The 23,309-nt window shown below is 36.8% G+C and overlaps 2 long non-coding RNA genes across 3 annotated transcripts; one reads left to right on the forward strand and one right to left on the reverse strand.

The window, feature by feature from the left end:
* Positions 1 to 4,936: 4,936 nt before the first annotated feature.
* LOC107856980 lies at positions 4,937 to 14,262 on the forward strand. The gene is made up of 2 exons (XR_001670754.2): positions 4,937 to 6,250; positions 13,664 to 14,262. It is a non-coding gene; the product is annotated as an uncharacterized LOC107856980 (long non-coding RNA).
* A 1,063-nt stretch (positions 14,263 to 15,325) lies between these two features.
* LOC124886732 lies at positions 15,326 to 17,828 on the reverse strand. Of its 2 annotated transcripts, none has more exons than XR_007044024.1 (2): positions 17,187 to 17,828; positions 15,326 to 15,798 (listed from the first exon to the last, which is right to left on the reverse strand). It is a non-coding gene; the product is annotated as an uncharacterized LOC124886732 (long non-coding RNA). The 2 variants fall into 2 exon arrangements; XR_007044025.1 differs by having other exon boundaries at positions 17,000 to 17,828.
* Positions 17,829 to 23,309: the final 5,481 nt, after the last annotated feature.

A 23,309-nucleotide genomic window follows, 5' to 3' on the forward strand; every position in this document is an offset into this window, starting at 1 on the left:
CTTTCTAGTAAAATAGAGTTAGCAACCTCTTCAGTGTGGCATCAATACCAAAATGGCCACCCTGAGCAGTGGAGTGCTAAAAAGTGATGATGTTCTTCCTTAATCAATCTGATTTGCCAATAACCAATCTACCTCTCCTTCTAAGTTGATTATTGCTCCATGTGAACTAGGAAGAACTAGTGGGATCAACACAAAATTGGTCAATGAGAGTCTTCAATTCTACATTAGATTCCTAACTCTCCTCAATGGCCTATAAAAGGTCAGAGTAGGTATTAAAAATAACCAGAGATAAGAGCTTAGCACTTGATACTCTAGAGAGAGCATCAACAACTTTATTTTTTACTCTTTTCTTATACTCAATGGTATAATAAAGGGCATGAGCTTGGTTAGCCACATCAATTGGGAATTGGTATGTAACTTTTGTTTAATCAAAAACTTTAGGGCCTTTTGATCAGTTTGTATAGTAAATTTCTGTCCCAAAAGATATTGAGACCATATAGTCATAGCATATACCATAGCTAGTAACTCTCTATCATATACAGATAATGTTGCATGCTTTGGTAATAATATTTTACTGATAAAGGCTATAAGGTGGCTTTGTTGATCAATACAACACCAATTCCATATCCACTTGCATCAGTCTTAACTACAAAGGTCTTGGTCATATCAGGTAGAGCCAATATAGGTGAAGCAGTAAGGGCTAACTTGAGTTTTTCAAATGCATCAGTAGCTTTCTGAGACCATTTGAAGTTATCCTTCTTTAAGAGGTCATGTAGAGGTTTACATATAACACCAAAGCCTTAGATGAACCTTCTATGATACCCTGATAACCAGATGAATCTTTAGTTGTTTCAAAGTTGTAGAAATAGGCTAGTTTTTTACAAATTATATTTTTTCGAGATCAGTAAGGCTCTTTTTTCTGTGATAAAATGCCCTAAATATTCAATTTTTTCACCCCTAAAGAATCACTTAATTTGTTTAGCAAATAATTGATATTTCTTCATTTCTTGAAAAAAAAAATTTCAAATGCCTCACAAGGTCATCTAAGTTCTTGTTATAAATCAGGATATCATCAAAAAAGCTAACACAAACTTCCTCAAAAAAGTTGAAAAACTGAGTTTATTAAGCCTTGAATAGTTGCGGGTGCATTAGATAGACCAACGGGAATAATAAGGTACTTGTAGTGGCCTGAATGAGTCCTAAATGCAGTCTTGGGTATGTCTTCAGTAGCCATTCTCAGTTGGTGATAACCAGACTTGAGATCTAGCTTACTGAAAATCTGAACCCTCCTAGTTCATCCAATAAGTCTTCTACTATTGGAATGGGAAATTTATTATTCACTGTAGCCTTATTGAGGTCTCTATGATCAACACATAACCTTCACGTACTATCTTTATTCCCTACCAATACCACAGGTACAGCATAAGGGTTGCAGCTTAGTTGAATGACGCCTTGATCCAATATCTGATTTACTAAAGTCTCTATCACATCCTTCTTAACTATTGGATAGAGATAAGGCTTTTTATTAATAGGTTCAGCCCCCTGGTGAAACGCTACTATATAATCAAATACCCATCTAGATGGGGGAAGTTGTATAGGTTTATTAAACAATTCCTTGAACTCAACTAGTAAACTAGATAGGATATTGTCAGTTTCATCTCCTAGAGTTTCTAATGTATACCATTGTACATCATTAAACCTGTTAGGTATCAATTGAATCATGCATAATTGAGCCTGATTACCTAAAAATTTTGCTAACTTCCCAGCATTTATGCTCAAAATTTGTTTACCAGATCCTCTCAACACATGTCTCTTGCCCTTGTACAAGAATTCCATAGTTAAATCTCTAAAGTTCATCTTTATATCCCCAAGGGTGAGTAGCCATTGCACTCCAAGTACTACCCCATAACTTCCCAAGGGTGATAATAAAATTCAGGAGAAAACTCTGCTCCTTGCAATAGCCAAGACAATTTGCACATTTTTTCAACCTTCATAATTCCATTAGCTGATACAATTTCCTTAGGCATAATAAAAGTTACTGGACACCCCAACTGATTCACTAAGGAGGGATCAATGAAGTTATATAAAATGCCTATATCCACTAGAATATGCAAGGGCTTCTTTAAGTGATAACCAGTAACTTTCAAAGTTTTGTAGCCCAGTGACCCATTCAAAGCATGAAGAGATATCTCCACTTGTTCTTGATTATGGTTCTGCTCAATTTCTTAAATCATCAATGTTTTTTGTGCATCTTCTTTTGGATCTCAATCACACTCTTCCTGTACTTCCTTCAATTCTAGTATGCACAACTATTTTAAATTCCTGTACTTATGGCTAATGACATACTTATCATCACAGAAAAAACAAAGTGTTTTTTCCATCTTCTTATTCATCTCTTCTGGGCTTACTGTTATCCTATGAAAAATCTTTTGTTGGTTGAACCCATTGCTTAGAGTAGGCAAGATAGCTTTTCTCTGGTTTCTTTGATCTTAAAATTTTCTATTCTAATATAGTAATCCAGTAGGGGAAGAAAAAGGATGCCTAATAGTAGCAAGATAGGCTTCTTGCATTCTAGAAATCTTGTAAACTTGAGACAATGTGGTGGGGTTAGTTATCTTTACCGCAATATTCAACTCACGTATCATCCCCCCAATATAACAACTGATTGCATTTTCCTTAGATAATTTACCCTAGTTAAATACATCTCAAATATCCTTCGGTACTCTTTTACACTTCCAACTTGTTTCACCTTCTTGATTTCCTTCATAGGTTCATCGAAATCAGTACAAAATCACTCTACCATAGCTAGAGCATACTCATTACATGATGCAGGTTAGATATATTGCTCGTATCTCATGAAAGTCAAATACCACTAAATGGCTTCACCCTCTAACTATAAAGTGGCTACTTCAACTTTTTCTTCATTTGGTACATTTTTTACTACAAAAAAAATGTTCAATCTTGAACAACCAAGATCATAGGTCATCTCCATTAAACCATACTTCATTCTAGACCACCTATTAAAATTTGAGTGGTGTTAATGGTAATTGTTAGGGATTTTCTCCTTAGCCCTTGCTCCTCTTTCTTCAGATTCTTCATCCCTAGAAAGATTATTATCCCATTCTAATGGTGTTTTCTCTCTTAGAGTTTCCAAAGAAGAGACCTTCCCTGCTAATGACCCAACTTTCGTTATCAACTGTTGCATTATATCCCGTAATTCTCCTACATCTACAGATAGGGAATCATTGTTCTAATCCCCATTTGATTGAGCCTTCGCCATTAATTCTAAGAATCATCTGTCTCTGATACCACTGATAATAGAATTCAAGGAGCTTACGAGAAGCTCAAGTGAATTCAAACTACAACAAGAATTCTACAGAGTAATTTGAGTGGAATATCTCAATAGGGAATGAAATATAGAAATGAAGAAGAGTGAGTGTAGAAACTGAATTGTATTATTTGATTGATAGCTACAATGAACGGAATTACAATGATTTATACTAGCTGACTATCACTATCAATTGTTACTAACTGCCTCACTAACTACTTTGATGATGTGGCACACTAACTAACTTCTTGAGTTATCAACAGTAGTAATTTCACTTCCACTGTATAATTAATTTCCTGCAATGTCAACAGTAATAATGTAACTACTTTTCTGAAATGCTTGTATCATTTAGCTACTAAAGTTGTTAATATTGATGAGCTTTCACTTTTACTTTTATGTGAAAGTTATCAAACATATGAGTTTCCTCAATTTGCATATAAAAATTCGTTGTTGGGGAATTTGGTTTTAAGGCACTACCAATTGAACCCTTGTGGTAGTTTTAATTGGATTAATTTGATTTCTCTTGCAATTGAGTACGTGGAATTGACAGATGGTGTCATGGAAAAGGTATTATTTAGTTTCCTTAACTTGGAGAGCTTGGAACTACAAAAAGTTTTGGGTATACATCATCTAGAAATTAGCTCAGTGAAGCTGAGAGAATTGACAATAGAAGATTACTACAATAAGAACAATAAAATTTGGCATGAAATGTTAACCCCACATATTAAGCATTTGGAAATTTTGATATTGTGTAGTAAGATACGCATCGGACAGAAAAATATGTCTTCACTTGTTTATGCAATCCTTTGTTTGAATTTTGATTTTAAGGATGAGGAACACAACTTGGAGAAGGAGTTTAGCTATTTGAAGGAACTTCTTCATAGTGTTGCCCATGTCAAGAATCTTGAATTGGGTAGCTAGTGCATCGAGGTGTATTCATACTCTTCACTATCCAAAATTCAAAATCTTTTTTCAGTTTCAAAAAGAAAATCAAAATCTTTTTAGGAAAATTTTATTTGCTATTGGATCAACACTTCAGTACCGTTAACCCTGCTTAGGATAATTTGATAAACTAAGTTAGTAAGGACTAAATAGTAAAGAGCTTCCAATTGTTTGAATAACATTAAGTCATGTTGATGGGTTTTTCAAAGTGTTTAAAGTTCCATGTTTGGATTTTCAAACCAACTATGAACAATTTGATGTGGAAAATCGTGTAGCATTAAACAATTTTCATCTTTTTTATCAAGTATATCATAATTCATTATTTTGACATATTCTGGTTTATCCATTTGGTTTATAAGTGCATGTTTTCTTTAGAGTTGAGAGGGTGGTGGTCTCCACCATCAAGACAGAAATTCTTGGACTTAAGAGGGTGGCGGTCTCCACCATTAAGTTGGAAATTCTTAGAACTTAACGTAGCCGAAGATTATTTGGACTTTCCTGAAATTTGCAGCTTTCTACAGAGCTCATTGATCTTGAGTCATTGGTTATTGACTGGTGTGATGTTGGACCAAGAGTAAGTTTCCTTTAGACCTTTAATTTTAGTTACCTCATGTTATCCATATCAAACAACAATTATTTGAGGAAGAAGTTGATACATATCAACATATTTCTGATCTTAAGTACTTCAGGAAAAAAATCATAAAAGTTTTTTTTTTCAAAAAAAATTAAGCCACCTAAGTGATATATTTTATAGATAATGATTATATGTTATCAAGAGGGGGACCTGACTAGCTTACCTATTGAAAAAAGGTACAACTCGACAAAAGTCTGGGAGACAAGCCCCCAAGTGTAAGGAAAAAGAGGGAATTTGTATAGGAAGAGCAATCCAATTTGCAATTGAAACATAACTTAACTTATGTACTTGTGGAGAGTGTCCCCGTGTATGTAGTTTCTATAAGAATTAAATAGAGCAAAAAGTGAGATAAGTAACATGTGAACTGACAGAAGAGGATCAGACCAGGAAGTTCATCCTGTTGCATTATTGGAGAAGATAAGCTCTGGGTTTTCTTTCAAATTTTGTAAGAAGGGAGATCCACTTGTCAATTCTTCATTTCTCTCTTGTTTCTCTCGGTAGCTAGATAAAGCTGAAATTTTTCTTTTCTGCATCCAATAGGTGACTGTATCGAACTAAAGAATAAGCCACACAGAGACTTCTATTTTAATACTGTGCACCTTGACTACTCTTTGAATCATTAATCTCTTCAATAATAGCTTAATAGTGCCAAAACATTTTGTGACTCCCTTGACAATATTTACATTAAGTTAAGGGTGGTCCGCATCCTCTTTATCCATAACTACCATCTGTGTTTAGTTTTAACCATCCTAGATGAGGTCTGCACCATTTTACAGTGCTAGTCCATCAAGGTGAGTATTTCTCAATGTGTTACAGATACAGATCCATTGGAAATTTTATTTTAATGTTGTGTTGTTTGGATTTTAGAATCTATTTTTTAGTTTGGAAAGTTGATGTCTTCTCTTTGCTAAATCTGCTGCAGCAGTGTGCTTATTGTTCAGTTTTTTGTGTAAGATGTTTAGAGGAACTCTTTGTTCTCTTTTTTTTTATAAATTTTTTACTGGCCGCATGGCCATTTCATTAATAATCATAAACCAAATCTGGCAAAAGGCCCATAATTACATAATGCCTGAAATAGAAATTGTTTGGGTCCAGTCCACTTTCTAAAACCCTACCATTATTGAAGGACTGTACTTTCCAAAAAAGAGAACTTTCCATCTTCTTCTTCAATGCTACTCATTGATGACTCTATTGCTGTGGAGCCCTCATTCCCATGATGAATATACTTTTTTATTAGCACAAGATCTTAATCTAGGTAAAAGCTTTCTTATTTTCAACTGATGAAGGTGGATGGATTTGTGGAGGTTGTGATCTGAAGAGGAATACATCTGAGAGAGATCCCAATGGTATACCTTTTCCTTCTTCTCCAATTTCATCACAATAGCCATCCTTTTCACACCTGAGTTTGATGCTGCCCTTCTGTGCTCATTACTGAAGTTAATGCCATTACCCTTTTTTTTGGTGATTTTTTGAGCTAACCTAGATTAGTAATTTGATTAACAGTTGTACTAGTTAGAATCTGTGACCTTAGGATCTCTGTCTCTGTTGATCAAATTCTGCATGTGGCCTGATGTATTTAGCTTTTATCCTTACTGAAGTAATTTGTGTTTTCTCTATGTTGATGATTTTCCTGCCTTTGCTTGGTAATTATTGGAATGTGTGAAATCTCAGTTTGCTTGGCATATCAATTGCTAAATTAGCTATGTAATCTGCTAGTGCAGTCCCTTCTCTGTATATGTGCTGATTTTGTAGGTCGATTAGGTCCTCATTCCTTCTTATGTCCTCCAGTAGCTCTATCACTTCCCATGGGACTTGCCATACCCTTTTAAGCACTCGAACCAATATCAAAGAATCTGACTCAACCTGCACTTTTATGATGTTATTCTCTTTGCAATACTTAATTTCTTCTTGTAATGCCCTCATTTCAGCAACCACATTAGTAGTAAAACCAATGTTCTCACCTTGAGCATATATCAAGTCTCCTTCTTCATTTCTTAGATAGAAACCATACGATCCAATACCTGGGTTGCCTCTGCAAGCCCTATCTGTATTGCATTTAATGTAGCCAGCTTGTGGGAGCTCCCATTTCACCAAGTGATAGTGAATCCATGGTTTATATCTTGTGACAAAATTGATCATGTCTTCCCATTTCATAATTGAGCAGCCTAGATTTTATATCTCTTCTTCATCAAGTAAGTAAGGCTTTGTTAAATCTGATAAGCCATCCCAGAGAATGTAGTATGACCTTCATGCTTAATGTTATTTCTTTTTTTCCATAGTGCCCATAGGATTAGAGCTGGAATGGCCTGCATAACTGTTACTTCCTTCTTGAGCCTTGATAATTCCACCATATCCTCAAATGATGAGATAGTTGTCTCCCTTCATCCTTAATACCTATAAAATGAGCAAAGAACCTCCATAGCTTTAAAGCTATTAAAGATGTTAGAAAAGGTAATTTATAGTCTCCTAATTACTTGGGTCACCACACCAGCATCTAGACACCAAGTTCACTCTCATCTTCTGTAAATTGTCATCTGTAGGAACTCTTGCCTTCCAAACTCTCCTTAAGAAAAAAATCATCTTGAATGGTAGTTCCTTGTTCCAGATTTATAGATATTCTTCTTTCTTTTCATATTTGGATCTTAACAACTCCCAAGTAGACCTAACAGTCAAATTACCATTAGTACTGCCCATCCACCAAGATCTATCTCGTGTATCATTTTGCAAGGTCGGAGTGATATTGTTCACTATATAATCCATCATGTCTTCTGATAAATACCGACTGAGCATCAATTTATTCTACCTCTATTTCCACACCCCCTTGATCATGATCCTCCATATAATACAAAGCACCTTGCTTAGTCCAGTTATCAAACTAGACACTTACCTCTCCTGTCTTGATTTGACCCCATATATTATGTTCCACTTCTTCCCTCACTTGTATCATTTTCTTCCAAATTAGTGATGCCCCTATAACTTGTGCTATCACTGGATGTTTCTTTTTACAGTACTTGTTCCACATAAAGTTGCTCCAAAGGGTTCTTGCAGATGTCCTGAAATTCCACCAAAGCTTTGCAAATAAAGCATCAGCTACTAAATGTAGTGATCTAAGACCTATTCCATCCTCATTCATTGGACTGCACAATTGATCCCATGCAATCCAGTGTTTACCTTTCAGCCCCCCTGTATTACTCTAAAAGAACTTAGCCATTAGTTTATGTATTTGATCAATAACCCCTTTGGGAGGGTTCATAGCTGATATCAGATAGATAGGTAAACATTGCAAAACACTTTTGATAAGAGTGTATCTTCAACCATATGTCTAGAACCTGCTATGCCAAACTAAAATCCTCCTTTTTACTTACTGAATCAGATCCTCAAAGTAACTTTTCTTTCTTCTACCATAGTAGATAGGACATCCCAAGTAGGTGAATGGGAAGGAACCTATATAAATACTTGTGTACCTCCTTATTATATTCTTGACTTCTAATGGAACCTTCTCATGTATGTATAAAAAGATTTTGGAGAGATTAATGAGTTGACCAGACACCTTCTCAAATTCCACCAACACATTCATCATCTTCCTTATCGGCCCGTTATGACCTGAACAAAACAAGATTGTATCATCTACATATAATTGGTGATTAATCTTTTCACTCCACTTAGGCATGCCAAATCCAAGGCTCCTTGACAACACCTCTGCAGCAATAATAAAAAGATCAGGGGAAAGAGGATCTCCTTGCTTAAGGCCCCTAGAGGATTGAAAGAACCCATATGATTTACCATTAACTAATACAGAATAACAATTATTTCTCATTAATCTCCAAATCATATCTATGATTCTTTCTGTAAACCCAAACCTCCTCATCACCTTGGTCATATAGACCCAAGTAACTCTATCATAAGCCTTAGCCATGTCTAACTTAACCACAATATTATGAAACTTATCCCTTCTGTTTATATCCCTGATTATCTCCTGAGTCAACAGGACATTCTTAGCTATACTTCTTCCTTTTATGAACCCAGTTTGATTCTGAGAAATGATCATAGGCAACAAATCCACCAGCCTTCCATGAATTACTTTGGATATAACTGTACTAATATATGTGCTTACACTTATTGGTCTTAGATCAGTAAATCTCTTGAACACCTTTTTTTAGTATAAGCACTAGATTAGTATGAGTTACATACCTAGGTAGTTCATATCAGCAAAAGAAAGAAATTACCATATTAATGACATCTGTCTTGATGATATCCCAACAACTCTGATAAAACTTCCCTGAAAAACCATCCGGACCACAAGCACTTTCACTGTTGAGTGAAAAAAATTGCTTTTCTGATTTCATCTTCAATTGGTGTTCTATCCATAATCTCTTTCTATGACTCTAAAATGATACTTGGAATACCGTGTAGCAATTTATACTCCTCATTCTTGTTGTCCTCCATAAATTGTTTTTTAAAACAATTCATTGTTTCTTCCCTAATACTACGTAGTTCCTGCAAAACTGTTCCCTACTCATTTTCTATTTCATGTATACAGAGTCTCTTGCTCTTGGCCCTGACATAATTGTGAAAAAACTTAGTATTTCTATTATCATCCTTGAACCATGTCATTCCAGACTTCTGCTTCCAGAATTGCTCTTCTAACTGGTAATGCTTCCTCAATTCTTCTTCTGCTGCTCTCAAATCCATTTGATTCTCTTCTATACAATTTATTTCTAGTTGCAACTCCTTCACTCTTACAATATCTTCCAATTTTGATACTTTGTGAAAGATATTCCTATAAGTGCTTCTGCTCCAAATAGCCAGCACCTTCCTTAAATGCTTTAACTTCTCATTAAAAATATGGAAAGGATCGCCCTGAGATGTTCCAATTTGCTTGAACCACATCTTTAAAAGTACTGTGATGTGTCCAGAAATTTAAAAACCTAAAAGGTTTTAAAACTCTTTCACTGCGCCAATTACATTTTAAAAGAAGTGGACTATGATCTGATCCATCTCGTACTAAATGTTCTACCTCGGAATTAGGTGTCTCTTGCAAGAAATGTTAGTTAACCAAGATTCTATCCAACCTCTTGAAAATGCACTCATCCTCTATTCCGCCATTACACCAAGTATATGTACTACCTTTATAAACCAGGTCTGAGAGTGCACAATTGTTAACACATTAAGCAAAGTCAATTGTTTCATCAAAAGTAACATCAAAACCACCAAGTTTCTCATCTGCATTAAGAATAACATTGTAATCACCTCCGACTATCCAGGGCTTATTAACCTCATTGCTTATTTTTTCCAGCTCCTCCCAAAGTTGTAATCTCTCAAAAGCATTGCATCTAGCATATATTGTGGTTATCCACAACTCCTTTCTATTGGCAGAATGAGTAAATTACATGGTTATTTGCTGTTGAGAATCATACATCACTTTTTCTTCCCAATCATCATTCTAGAAAATCCAAATCTTTGATGAGCAATGAACTACAGCATTTTTTATCCCTAACTTACTCCTATAACTGTCTAATTCTTGTAGCCCCTGGAAAGAGTTCCAGAAGAGCTATAAAAGAGACCTTTTATCTTTTTTTAAGATCAATCACTCTATCAAAGGAATTTTGAGTGTTTGACTGATCTTTATATTCCAAAACAAAGATGTTCAGTCATTATTTAGAAATATTAGGTTTTGCCGAGCTACTCCTTGTACTTCTAGCCTTTGATACTTTGTTGTTTCTTTTTTCTGCCCTTAACTTTCTAACATGCCTAGGAGATAAGTCTCCTTTAGCACCAACTTCCTTAATATTTTCTTGCAAATCCTCTTCATCCTCTTCTTCATTTCTCTCCACCTCTTTATCTTCTTGTATCATGTCCCTTTTGCTAACTTGTTCCACTTCTTTTGTGCTTGAATTTTGGTGTCCAGTTGAGGATTCTTCAGCATCCATCTCACTATTTGCTCTGTGATGATCATCTGGTGGTTCTTTTTCTTTGTTCCCACTCTCTTTTGTTTTTTGATGTTGTTGCTCTTGATATGAGTCAACTGCTTCTACTATCTCCATCACCTTCCCATCAGTTTTCTTAGTAACATGTGTTCCTTGTATGTCCTCAACTACTTGTGCTGCTATGTTTGCTCTGGTTACCTCCTTCTTGTGCTGCGTTGTCCTCTTTGTTTCCTGTCATATGAGGATTGTTTGCCTTATCATTTGTTACTTGAAAAGTCTCTTCCACCCATTTTCTTGTTGACCTGATTTCCTTCCCCTTTGTAGCTCCCTTTGTTGCTGACTGATTATTACTTTTTTCTTGTTGTGACTCCTGCCTTTAAACGTCGTTGGTGTTCACTTGCTTATCAGATTCATCATTGTTAAGCATTTCAAACTTGTTGCCTATTGTGACTACTTCATCATTTATCACTTTCTCTCTTTGGCTCCACCTCTGTATCATACCTCCTCTATTATGAAAACCGGCTCTCTTGGTGAGGCTATGGTGAGGCTAGAAGCGCAGGAGGTAAAGAAAAGGGATAAGTTCAAGTACCTCGGGTCCGTGATCCAGAGTAACGGTGAGATTGACGAGGATGTCTCGCACCGTATCGGGGCGGGATGGATGAAGTGGAAACTTGCATCGGGGGTGCTGTGTGATAAGAAGGTGCCGCCCAAGCTTAAAGGTAAATTCTATAGGGTGGTAGTCCGTCCGGCCTTGCTGTATGGAGCGGAGTGTTGGCCAGTTAAGAACTCCCACACCCAAAGAATGAAGGTGGCAGAAATGCGGATGTTGCGCTGGATGTGTGGACTGACCCGAAGGGATAGAGCTCGGAATGAGACTATCCGGGAGAAGGTTGGGGTGACTTCAGTGGAGTGTAAGATGCGGGAAGCACGATTGAGATGGTTCGGACACGTGAAGAGGAGGGGCATGGATGCCCCGGTCCGTAGGTGTGAGAGGCTAGCGTTGGATGGTTTTAGACGGGGTAGGGGTAGACCGAAGAAGTACTGGGGTGAGGTGATTAGGCGGGACATGGAACAGTTACAGCTTACCGAGGACATGACCCTAGATAGGAAGGTCTGGAAGACGCGAATTACGGCAGAGGATTAGGGCCTGTTCGGGTCGCTAATGTAGGGAGGTAATTGGTGGGGGTGTATTCCTGGTATGATTCCGTATTCAATGTTCTGTTCCGTGTTCCGTGTTCTATGTTTGTTACGAATCTGTGTGCTTTCCTCTGCTTTATATTCCTGCATTCCTGCTTTACTCTGTTTTATATTCCTTATGGCTGCAGTATCTATGTTATGTCATCTGCTTCTGTGCTGTACTATGTGTTTGTTTGATATCTCGTAACTTGAGCCGGGGGTCTTTCGGAAACAGCCTTTCTACTTCATCAGAGGTAGAGGTATGGACTGCGTACATCTTACCCCCCCCAGACCCCACAAAGTGGGAATACACTGGGTTTGTTGTTGTTGTTGTTGTTTGGCTCTCTTGCCTCCATTTCTTCTTCTTTGTTGTTGAAACTTACTATCATTATTGTTGATTTTTCTTTACCATCCTCTTCCACCTCCTTCGGCTCCTTTTCAACTTTGTCTTAACAGCTCACTTTAATGTCCTCCTTATCATTATCGTCTTCATCTTTCGAATACAAATATGGATGCAACACAAAGCATTCCTTCTCATTGTGACCTTGCAATTTGCAGTTTTTGCAGTATTTTGGTAGATAGTCATATTTAATGGTGATCCACTTTGCTACTATTTCTCCTGACTTCTTCTTAATTCCAACGTTAACACGCTTTGGCAATTCTATTAAAAGATCCACTTCCACTTTCACCCTTGCACAACTGGGTCTTGTCTTGTTGCTGGTTGCCATGTCCACTTGCAAAGGTTTGCCCACTGCTGCAGCCAATGATAAAACGGACTCTTTGCCAAAGAAGTTTGGTGGTAGCGCCGGCAATGATATCCATGCAATTGCAATGGAAGTCTCCTCTTGCGGATCAAACACAGGATCCCACTTCAATGTCCGCATCGGATAATTCCAATTTTTGTGAGCAATGTAAAATATAGGTTTCGATAATAGGTTAACGTAATCTTCCATCCTTGACGTTCTTATTAAGAAGTACCTATTACATAATAAACCTATATTCACATCCCCTTTGAGTTCACATTGTTTTGGAATGAGTTTCCTCAATTCCTGAATGTCCGGCCAACCATTTGAGAACTTCCCTACAACAGCATATTCTAAATCTTCATTGATAATCATTTGGGACACTTCCTCCTCATCCCAAACCACTCTTGGTGCACCATGCAGATACGTTAATGGCTTTATGGGAATGGTTGCTCTGGTTGCAATGTAGCTGCTTAATTCATAGTTGTGGGGGGTACTACGATAGCGGTGCCATTTGGGTGCTGGCCAATCTCCGGTGGAGAGTGGCCGACGGCCATTAAGGCCATCCGACGGTGATCTCAAAACTAGGGATTTTTACGTAGGGTTTTTAGGGTAGAGAGCTCTTTTTGTTAATAACATATTTCCTGTTTTATGTTATAAAAATGTCTCTTTGTTCTCTCAATTTGTTTTTGTCAAGAAAATGGTTCAGCTTGAGTTTCCTTGACAGAAACTTCATGTTGTCACTATCAAAATTGATTGTTCTCACCTTCATGCTGGGATAAATGATCAGATTCGATGAAGCTTTGAGCATATTTGCTGTTGTTTGCATGTACCACTTTGTAACATTTGCTAAGTACTTACGATGTCCATCTAAGGAGAGTAACTGGTTAATATAGCAGATTCTTTCCTACAGGACCTGCTGTCAAGGTACACAAATGAGGATGAACAGACCAAGAGGTTTGAGACACATAATTTTAACGGCTCATTTCCACATCTGAAGACCATCAAGATCGACGACCTTTATGGACTACTAAAAACAAATTTGTGCTGCCATTGGTAAAATATCTGCTCAAGCATGCCATTGTGCTAGAAAAGTTTGTCATTTCTGCCACATTCTTAGGGAGTGATGCATTTCCAGATCTTGCTAAAATGACACAGGAGTTCCTAAGCTTTCCAAGATCCTCTCTGCACGCTTCAGTTGTCTTTTCTTATTGATAACCTTTGGCCTCTTATCATTTGAAACGATTGCAACATATCGAACTAATTTTGTAAATAAAGCAAAGCAGTGGAACCTTGGCCCGTCATGCATGCTGGGGGTATTACAGAAGGAAAGAAATAGCTGGTGCTTTGAACGAAATACTTTTTGTTACGTAGTCAGAAGGCTGCTGTGGTGACAGACTTAAACCCTCACGAGTAGCATGAGTTGTATATAATTTTTGTACTCACGAGCATGGTCCTAGTGCTTGACCAGATATATTCATAAAAATTAAATTTTCTTTACCCATCGAAAAACTATTCTAGTTTATTTATCTTATATAGTCTCCACTGGAAAGATAAATATATATAGGTGATGTTTGATGTGGCATCTTTTGGTAAAAAAATATGATAGTAGAATGATAAGAGGTGGAAAAGTTGCTGAACTTGTGCTTTTTGATAATTTGTAAGGGAGTAAAGTCATTTGTTCAAGTCTTGAACAAGTATATAACATGTTCGAGAAGGTCACTTGTGAGTCGTGACCTGTACTCTTGGGGGTGGTTCACTGATTTCAGTCCAGTACGGACTCACCATATTTTGTTTACTAATATAACTACATTTTCCTTTCTTAAAGACCAAGGACGAATGCTACTAATTCAATAATGTGATTGATTTTCCCTCCCACAGTCTAGCTATGTTGGTATATTTATTCTGATAAGCTGCACGGGAAAGAATTAAGTGTTGCAACCTACATGCAAAAAAGTTTGAAGAACGATCATGCTCTATAAAATTGGATCGGCTATTTGAATTGTCACTATCCATGTAGCTCAACATTGATGGTTGGGCAAAAGGAGTAATAAAGAAGATGTTTCCTCAAACATATGTTCCTTAACAAATAGGGAAACCCTAAGATGGTATTCGAGACTCAATCAATCTATAAAAACAAATCATTTTACCACTCAATCTTCCAAAAGACAAATTATCTTGCACGCGTGCAAAAATAACAACTACCCTTCAATTCCAAGACTACTTGATTTGGATTGTCATTGTTCATGTCACTCCGTTAAAGACAGTCATAGTTCAATATTATAGAAAAACTTGTTTCTCCAATACTATGTATTCTCTACTTTTTTCGTTGGCATATAATATGACAGTGAGCACTGAGCAGCAAACAGCTGCTCCACAGAGCTAATCATTTTACAAGATGAAATATCAACTTTAAGTCCAGCATTCAAAAGTTAATTTCACACTTTCAAAAGTACAAGCAACTACAGAAGGACGAAAGATCTGTGTTAAATGGATCCTATTCACACTTTCAACACTTACAAGCAACTACAGAAGGATGAAAGATCTGTGTTAAATGGATCCTATGCAGCGAATCTGGATAAAACAGAGGGAAGCTTAAAAGGGAACTGTGAGTCCACGATGTCCTGTTATGCTAACAAAAAATCTAGTAAAGATACCCTAACAAGTAAAATCCTAACCTTTGTCTACTAGCTACAAACCAGCTACAACCATAAAGTAACCGGTGTTAAGTTTAACTCAAATTATCAATATGAAAAGATAAATAAAGCATGTGAAGAGGATCTCAGAAAGCTTGCAACTCCAGTTCCATTTTAACATAATCCTGAGATGTAACAGTCTCTTTGTATCTGGCAGCAATAAAAACTTTTCTAGCACGGTTTCATGCTTGAGCAGATATTTTGCTGATGACAGTACTGACTTACTTTTCCTTAGTGGTCCAAAATAGTTAATGAGCTTGATGGTCTTCAGATGAAGCAATGAGCAGTTGAAATGATGTGTCTCAAACCTCCTGCTTCGTTCATCCTCATTGATGTATTTTGACAGCACATCCTACAGGAAAGAATCCGCTATATTAACAAGTTATTCTCCTTAGATGAAAGTACAAAACCAAGAAGTTGATTGTGGATAAAATGGAAAGGTGATGAACATTTGGATTCGAGGAACATATCAAGTACTCAGAAAATGTTACTAAGTTGTTACATGCAGACTACCAAAAGAAACGTTTCATAGTTCCAATGAAGCTGATCTTTTGTCTCCTGCCATGTGTACTATCGGCTTGCTAAATATTTTTTTCTACAACTACAACAAATGTTGATCGTAGATCCACTTTACTCATCAAATCAATTTCCATAGTGACTCATGAAATTTCAGCCGAGCAACTCAAGTTGCACTATTTTGTTTAGAAAATAAATCAAGAGAAAAATAATTCCTCCAAAACACTTGCATAAACTTCAAGACTAAAAAGTAGATTCTGAAATCCTTGCAAAGCAGCATTCGAATGAAATTTCGAGAATTTGAACTACATATTCCTTGGAGAAATTTCTGTCAACATATGGAGAAACTCTCACATCAATGGACAAGCACTACGGTAAAATTGTGCAAACCTAATCTGGGATGGGTAAAACTAGATGTGATGACAGTTGCAGACAAGGACAATGTGGACCAGTAAGGAACAAATAATGCGGCTGAAACATTTGCACTTTCCTGTAGGCTTAAATAGTTTCTTGAACATGGTATTCGTGAAAGCCTCAACACTGACGTTCAATGGCAACATATTTGATTAGTTACCTTCATCAATGCCGGATGCAAAGGGTAAAAACTCCAGACTAGTAACTAAAGGGTTGAAAGGACAGTGGCAGAATATAGCTCCCAGAATTTTAGCATCTTACTCCTAGAATTCACATCACTATAATGGTAGAGGCCACCTAGTGGAAGGCTAAAACTTAACTGTGACGGCTGTAGTGAAGGAATTCCAGGGCCTGCTACTGAAGGTGGTAGTTTGAGGAATGAGTTTGGACACATGATCATGGTCTTTATTGAGCCTATGGATCAGTGTTTGAATAACTTAGCAGAATCTCAAGCTGTTCTAACCGATATGAAGTGGTGTCACGATCATAACCGGAAGGGCATAATAGAAGAGTCCAATTCGTTACTACTGGTGTATACCCAACAACAACGTTTCTAACCCCATGTGGCAGTGTAAGTATTAGGTGCAGGAGATTTGAAAATTGCAGGAAGAAGGCTACTATACTTTTGCTCATGTCTTAAGAGAAGGCAATCAAGTAGCGGATCATCTAGTCAACTCGAGCTTGGAACTAGAGGACACTTTATTCTTCAATCCAGATGTTTACTTGCCTAGGCAGTTAAGATCCAACTTGAAGCTGGACAGAGTTCAATAACCAAATTTCAGAAGAAGAAATTTAAATATGCGCCTTAACCTCATGGTTTTGTTGTTAATAAGTGCCATCTGCAAATCCTATATGCTAAACTCTCTGGTATGCAATAGGATCTCTTTGGTCAGTAGCTACGATCAAGAATTGACTGTCAATTCACTCTTGGGCAGTGAGAAGGATCGAATTCATATCCCTATACTTACTGGTTATGAATCCACAGGTTGGGGGCATAGCGCGCGATAGCCCGCACCACGTGGGCCACCGCGGGAGGCTACTGCCTCACCCGTGCGATGGTCCCGCACCACGAGGGGGTTAGCCCGCGCCAGGGGTTGTGCCGCAAAGCGGCCGCTTCGCGCTAGGGGTCGCGCCGCAACCCCCCTTATTTCTGTCGATATGACATTGTTTTTAAGTATATTTTAAGGGCAATTGGATCTTTATATGTCCCTAAGTCGTTCCCAATTTCAATATGCGTGATTAAGACCCTAAGAACAACTCTTTACACTAAAAGTCATCTTGTAATCATTCTTACAACAAGAGCGGAGAAAACCACCTCGGGTCTAAGTTTTCTAAACTCCAAGGGTCAAATTACGCTACGATCTCTACAATAAGGTATGAAGAATGATCCTAATATCCATGAACTTGAAAATTACGTTTTCTTTATTCCAAATCAATATATACATATACATATATTATACATATACATACATACATACATACATATATATCTATATATATATAAAAAAGAGCAACCTGTTGATGTGGCATGCCTTATTGACAAGAATTGCTATTTATCTTTTTTTCCTTTTCTTTTTTTTTTTTTTTCAAATTTTTGAAGTTTAAATATATTCATGTTAGAGATTTTAAACAGAACATCAAAAAGTCATTTTTATTATCTCCTATTTAACCTTCGCTTCCCTATCTTCTGCTCTTCATTGACAATTGTTACGTTCTTCTTTTCCCTTAATTCTCTACACACAGTGTGTTTTCTTCTCTCAAATATCTAATTTGTTCTGTATTTTCAATTGGAGTTTTGATTTTTCTTCTGTCAAATATCTATATTCTTTATTTTCAATAGGAGTTTTGGCTACTCTTCTGTTAAATTATAAGCCCTTTTCATCATATTACTCATGAATAGATCTTAGGAAACATTCAACCGTATATGTTTGTTATATAATAAAGTTGGGAGATTTTTCATACATGACTATAGTGTCTTACAGAGCAATTGAGGAAGTGTTTTTGGGTCTTTCCAACTTTCTGTCTATTTTCGAATTGAGGAAGTGTTTGGGGATCAGTTCTGTATTTCAATTTGTTAAGTTTGTTATTTTGTGAACTAATTTATTGTAGTATTATGATGAATTTCTCATTTTTACTTTGTTTTGCAGAATTACCTTCAAGTTTTCATCATAGAAGTAAATTGGTGAATTGGCGATACCTTGAAGATCTAAAAAAAAATTGGAATTGAGGAATGACTTGAAAATAGAAAAGGGAAATAGTTGTGTAATGTTGTATCTCCTTATCCTTTTCTGGTCATTCTTAATGTTTCTTTGATTTGTTTTGAAGAACTATGTGATAGAAGTTTGCCTTCTCTTTTGATTTTGACATGAAGTTGCAAATCTTTCCTGAATGTTATACTTTTTCCCTCTTCCCAATTCTGATATGTTTTTCTTGTCCATTGTAGAAAAAAAGAACAAGATGGCAATGTTAAGGTTTGGGAAGGATGACTAGTTAACTTATCCCTGCATTTGTTGAAAATGTTATTTGATCAAACATAACTACAATAATCGATGTAGAAAATATAATCTAACAGTTTTTGTTAGTCAAATTTTGCATAATGGTTCTATCAAAATTGTCGAGATGAAGCAATTTTGCTCTCTCATTTATTGATTTTAAATACAATTAAGTTTTGCTCAAAAAAATATATTGTGTTTTGATACTCTTTGGTTCGTGCCTTCATGTCAGTTTTCCCCTTTTCGTTTTCCTTTCTTTCTGTTTGTATTTTTTCTAACTACTTTTTATGTGTTCCTTTCAAACTAGCAACAAATATCAAATATCGAGTTAGTATGATTGACTTTAGCTTTGAAAATTAGTTCATATTGACTTTTGAGATGTGACGACTATTTTGAAATGGATTCTCACAAACAAATGTAGACAAGTCCTAATGAATGTATTTTGAGGATCTATGTAGTTGATTGATTATTTGGGCATGTGATAGGCTTACCGAAGCTTACATTGGATCATCTAAAGAGCTAAATTGTTTTTATTTCCTGCTAAAATATAATACTTCTTCGTGCTTTGGCTTGAATTTCTACTTTCAATTGACTTTAAAAGGCCAAGATTGTTTTTGTGCTGATTGCTACATATTCTAGGTGGATTTGGATCGAAAATATGATTTCCACCTTGTCATTTGACATATATGTAGCATGTTAGGCTGTCTACGTCGCACTCTTTAGGTACAGTCCTTCCCCAAACCTTGCGTGAATGTGGGATGCTTTGTGACCTAGGATGCCCTTGCCCATTATATGGCGAATTTCTAAACATTGTGTGTGCATCTTTCTTAACCAAGAAATATAACATGCTTGAAAATTTTGATCACCTGAAGCCTTAGGACAACATCAAAATTGTGTCCATGTGATCTATATAGGTCACGTGTTAGAGCTATGGGATTAAGCACTAAACATACAGGGATCAGTCGAAAGTCTTGCAATTGTATGCAACTGGTTTACTTCTTGGATTGTTACATATACTTTTAACTTCTTATTTCCATGGAGTCCTTCAGGTATGCATCATTATTTGTAGAATTGCTCGAATCGATGGTATTTATTGTTCCAAGTCTGGAAATTTTCCATTTTACTAGGTGTGTTCATCATGTTCATATTTTTTTCTGGGTTGATGGTCCCATTTGTTGCAAAGATAGTACCAAAGATGAAAGGATGGAAGCTTAAAGAAATTCAGGCATCCATGACACTGCTTAACTGATGTTGATTTGCAAGAAAAGACCGTTCATGCGTATTTTATGATATATTCTATAGTTCATTGCTTAAACGATTACACCACTATTATAAAATTGTGAACGAAGTTACTTTTCTTTCATTTGTATAAAAAAATTATGTATCTTTTGCTATTTCACTCGAAATCATGGGTTACCCGTTCCCTTTTTCCTATTTAACTTTACAAATAGTTTCTGTTGCAGGACTAAATTATCATGAAGATAAAAAAGTGAAGCATAAAGCAGCTTATAAAATAGGGGAGACCTATCAGTGGATAGAATTGATCGAGATTGTGTGATATACAACAACTGCTGGCATGGGGGAATGTTGGGAAACCAGACCATCAGACAACTCAGGTAATAGATTACTCAGAGTTTCTGCACCATAAGACTGTTTTTCAGAATTTGAAATCCTCCCAGCAACTTTAGAACTCAATGTATTGTTCTCAGGTTCAGCCTTTTTTATCCCCTTCGAGGCATACTCAAATTGATTTCTTTGGGACCCCTCATGATACAAGCAAAAGTGCATCATGGCCACGGTTTATGGACGAAGAGGAATATTGTGATCCCCCATGAGAAGATCGGAAGAATGAAGACTACTTTTGTTATGTTTTGGGCTTTGGGTTGCATTTGGGCCCAATAGCTTTTAAGGTCACTTTTTGGCCCATTGTGTAATAAATATCCCATGGCTATAAATAGCTAGTTTTCTTTCATTTTTAGGCAGATGATTTTGGATATGTTTTGAATACACTTGAGTGTGTTTTGTAGAAACTTGTTGGGAGTTTCATTAGTTGTTTAGAAACGTGGGTGCTTGGAATCAATTTCCATTTGTGTCCTCGTAAGAGGTTGGTATTGTCGGTGGTTAATAGGAAGGTCTAGGGTTTAGTATACCCTTGGTTGTCCTTTCGTTATCGATTTATGTCAATCCATCTAACCTTTACGTTATTTGTTTTATTTTCCTCTATTTGTTCTTGTTTCGTATTTGTTTCCATTTTTGTGTTTCATTTCTCGTATCATTTGGTATCAGAGCTGAGCTTAGAATCGTTCCCATAATTAGAGTCTTGGGTTTTGCTATCTCAAAAATCAACAAAAAAGAGAGTCAAAAACCGAAAATAGTACTATTTATGTTTTTACCTATAGATTATATTTTGATTCTTTGATTTTGGTTTTTTCTTGTGTTTTGGTTTTATATTCTTGTTCCCTAACACCATTAGAGTCTAAACCTTGAATTTGAGCTCAATCGGAGGTGAATCAGAGGGTCTACCGTTGTTGAGAAACTCAAATTTGAAGGTCGAAGGTGGAGTTAAAATCTAAACTATTTGATTGAGAATTTGAGGAAATTGATGCTTGGAATGTGTTTAGAAGGTTGAAAATATCCTTGGCTAAAAATTTCGTTGCATTCCGATCAACGGTTTAAGAGATAGAAAATTTTGAACTTCTTGGTATTCTTAAAGGAGATTCAAATCTTCATCTTGAATCTTCTTCAAAAAGGTGGTTTTTGATCCTCAAAAAGTGTATAAAAGGTGTGCAAATGTGTTTGTACAAGTACCTTTCTGAAGGTCCTAAAGAATATTCCTAAGTGAGGACAAAAAAGGGGGACCATTGATGTCCATAGTACAATTTCTAGCTGATTGGGTAGGTGATGTGTGCCTGATGTGTGCTGGATCTGCCCCAGCAGGTCAGCCGCATCTCAATACTGTGATCAAGCATCCAAGCTACGTCCAAGGTGAGTGGAACCTACTCCCCACCTACTGCCACAACCCCAACGCAGACCAAGGCAGTGAGCAATCAACCATCAGCGCCCAGCCTGCATTCCAAATGTCCTCAAGGTGTGGCCATACCTCCAACGTACCTAGGCTGCTTTGGCATATTTCCAGTGCATCTCCCACGCATCTCCACCCCTTTTAAACACCTTATCAACTTCAAAACTCAACCAAATCAGGTTTAAACCCATTGCTTTCATCTCTTAATTCGTCTTTTCATTTCTTTGATTCTTGAAACTAATTAACAACTAAATTGTAATCTACTTAGTTGTTCAATTAGTTCTTGTTTGTTCTTCTTTTGTGTCATTGTTTCTTGTATCTTTTCCTTATTTTATCCTTTGTTTTTCTTAGTTAACATTTGAATTAAAGTTCTTTAAAGTCCTTTACTTCCTAATAGAGTCCAATACCAACTACAATCAACCAATATCAACAAGTTGAACTAAAGTATAAGCTAATCTAAACACCTGGGTCGAGAGGATTGATTTCACTAATGTTAACCTTGTTTGTTAGTTGTGTTTAGTGTCTCATTGATAGGTATATGGCTTTGGGCGACGAGATGCAACCTATCTAAAATGAGAGAATAATGGAAGCTATAATGGAAATGCGGCAAGATATAAATTAGAAGTTGTCACTTTTGGAGGAGAGAGTGACAAATTTAGACAGAAGGTTGGTGAGTGTGAAAGGAAGCCACAATTCTTCCAATACGACTCCTTAACTCTACCTCTGGGCATCCTCAAGTGCGTAAGTTCAAGAGACTTCAACTACCTTCTCTCCTAGAACTCTCCACCATATGTTCTACCCTCCCCCACAAGTAAGTGCTCCCTTTCCTACCACTACTACTACCGACCAAACTCTACAACATGTAGCCGACCACTACAATTCAACCAAAAAATGCCCCAAAACACCACCCAAGCTCCCCAAATTCTCACTCCACCCAATCAAACACCCTCAATTTAAGTTCCAAACTACTAAATTCCCCAAGGATTGAACCCACAAGGCCTCAATACACCATACTACCCATCCTATCAAGTACTACAAATCCAAATACCACACTACCAAAGGCCACCAAATCTGAATCCACCCTACAAAGCTCCACTTAACCAAATTCTACCGCACCAAATGCTACAAAACTAAGCCGTTAGAGTTCAAGGAGAGTTTGTAGGACGTGTTGAAAGAGGTTATGGATGTGGTGCACAAGGTCATGTACCAAGAGACCAAGGTTTCTATGGAGGTCATAATATGGGTCTTAATTCTATCAAGGTCACTCTTCCTAGATTTCATGGAGGTATTGATGTCGAAGGATACCTCAAATGGGAGTCGCAATATGATAGGGTCTTCCAAGATAATAATTTGCCTGATGTTAAGAAGATGATCTATGTCGTTGCTCAATTTAAAGGATATGCTTTGACTTGGTGGGAA

Source organism: Capsicum annuum, chromosome 8 (genome assembly GCF_002878395.1).
Source record: "Capsicum annuum cultivar UCD-10X-F1 chromosome 8, UCD10Xv1.1, whole genome shotgun sequence".
In the NCBI taxonomy this organism is placed as follows: domain Eukaryota; kingdom Viridiplantae; phylum Streptophyta; class Magnoliopsida; order Solanales; family Solanaceae; genus Capsicum; species Capsicum annuum.